The sequence below is a fragment of the Pezoporus wallicus genome, unplaced genomic scaffold, assembly GCF_028554395.1.
Source record: "Pezoporus wallicus isolate ANWC-B61680 ecotype Strahan unplaced genomic scaffold, APGP_CSIRO_Pwel_v1 contig_708, whole genome shotgun sequence".
Classification (NCBI taxonomy): Eukaryota; Metazoa; Chordata; class Aves; order Psittaciformes; family Psittacidae; genus Pezoporus; species Pezoporus wallicus.
In genome coordinates this window covers 401,066-403,545 of record NW_026642310.1, presented here as the reverse complement: position 1 = coordinate 403,545, position 2,480 = coordinate 401,066, and positions in this window count along the sequence as shown.

Genomic DNA, 2,480 nt, shown 5'->3' with positions numbered 1-2,480 from the left:
GACCGTAATCTATGTATCAGTTAACATCTGCAAGATGAAATATCTAGTACCGTATCCAGACTGAGGGGGATCTCCAGGATAGAAGTACTTTACATGGAATATCTATACTCATCTTTTGTGTTATCTATCTGAATAATAACTGCTGTTTAAAGTGGTTTGTATGAAGTTTTATAGGTGAAGCTGATTTTAATCAAGTGCATTGTTGAAGAATGTTATTTTAATTGATTTTATTACAGATTTATTCTTTTTAATTTTTTAATGAGCACTGACAAAGTGGTTGTTTAGGAATTTAGTAACATTTGGGACAGAGTAAAAATAATGCAGTAGAGCCTCATGTCTAATAGGAACAGCAGAGCTACTGAAATTCTGCTTTGAACCAAACCACTTAGAGAGATTGTGAGGTTCCATTATTTTTGCTAAATTGCATCAAATTTGCCTCACTTTGCAAGTAGGAAGACTGGGTTCTTTTCTTGCAAAGTCCTTTAAGGTAAAACAAACTTTATAGAAATTAAGAGCAGACAAAACCTAATAATTTAGCTTGTAGTGTGCTGAATTCAGTAGTTTTTGTTTTACTAGAGTAAATTGTGTAGGAGGTATATTGTCTCAAATGTAGAAGTTGTCCTTGAAGACAGTGAGAAATGGAGTAAGTCACTCCTAGTTGCAGTTTGTTCCTTTGTCTTTAATTGTAATGGTACTGATGAATCTGCATAGCTGAACACTGCGATAGTCACTAGCAATATAGGAACACAAGACATGAGGACTGTATTTTTACTACTCTGTGATTTTTTTTTTTTTTTTTTTAATCCTTCTGTTACTTTGTCATTGCGAAAGAGAAATCACTAATTAGTTCCATTGCTCAGTCAGCTCTTGCATGACCTTCATTTTCTTGCTCTGACTGCAATGCTGCTGCTGGATCCTACTACCTTCTGTAATGGTTGGTATAGGTAGACATCCCAAACAAGAAGAGCCCCAAAACTACCCTTTTCTTCCTGGAACAGGTCATTCTCCTGTGTGAAATAATGAAGGCAAGGTTTTGCGGTGAGCAACCTTCTGCTACAAGAGGAAAACAAAAAACTTTAAAAAGCTGACTTGCTCTTTGATAAACCAAACTACCCAGTCTTATCTGAGCAGTACAAGGAAATTGTCCTGGTCTGACTGTTTTGGACAGGGCAGTTCTTCATTTTGGTGCAAAATTACTCCTTCCATAGTGATGGGCTTTAACTCCTCCTTGACAATGCAAGACTTTTGTTCTTTTTTCCTAACATACAGTTGTACTGTGGAGTGATACCATTTCAGCTCCATCATCTGAGCAGCAGCACTGCTGAGCTAGAGCTGGAAAGCCTTGAAGATACTCAGAAGTGGAACACCTGCTTGTCTGCCAGCAACTGGCAGCTTGAAATTGAAATAAGCAGCAGTACTGCCCTGAACATGTTTTTCCTGATTTCTCTGCAAATGAGGTCATATACCATTTTAGATGTTTGCTTATGATTAATGTACTTCTGTATTGCTATGAAAGTAATCAAAATCATGGAAAATGTGGCTGTAAAGTTGGCAAACTGGCTCTAGTGCAGGCATTGAGAATTCATCTGGCTTTTACTGCCTTTCAGTAAAGGCAGTCTTAACTGTCTTAAACATCACCAGTCTTAACTGTCTTAAAAATGTTGATCTACATGACAGCAGCTCAGGGGTAGCCTTTAGCATTTCTCCAAAGAAAGGAAGCAGAAAGTAGAAGAGAAACCAAGTTCCACTTAATTTACAAAACTAAGGAAAAAATTACACCTTTCTAATTTTCATGAACATTAAAAATATATAAACTGTACAGAATAAGGTGAGTACACAGCAGCAAAGACTATTTTTTATTTTAAAATGCTTATCTAAAATGAAATTTAAAAAAAAAACAGCAACAACTAGTGTTATTTAACCCCAAGATGATTACAGCAAAGATCTTTCCCTGCCTTAGGCAACTAAAATCTTTAGTGATAGGAAACATTATGTAAATCACAGTTCCAAGTGAATCTATTGTTTTGTTCAGCTAAAACTCCTTTAATTTAAAATTGTATGTAGCAGACATACCTCCTTTTCTCTCCAGATTACAAGGATTTGTTTTCCCTGCTACACTGGCACTAGTAGCCCAGAACCATGAAGTCTGACTTCAATAGTGAGAAAACGAGCAACAAAGAATTCAGTAATGGCAGTTAATCCTCTTCTTACAAGAATTCAAGTTACATGTAGCAAGACTATCAGTGAACTGTTTATGTATTTAGGCTTAATAGGCACCATTTGACTTGAGCTCTGCATTTCATCTGTGACAACTCATATTCTTCATATACAAATGAACCAACCTTCCACGTGCATATTTAGGCAGCTTAAGTAAGGTACAGGAGTTGTAAACTAATACATTAAGGAATGACACCCCACAGAAACAGTTACACAACGAAGAGGGAAAGCCAAGAGCCAGTTGTGGGGTTTTTGAATTCATG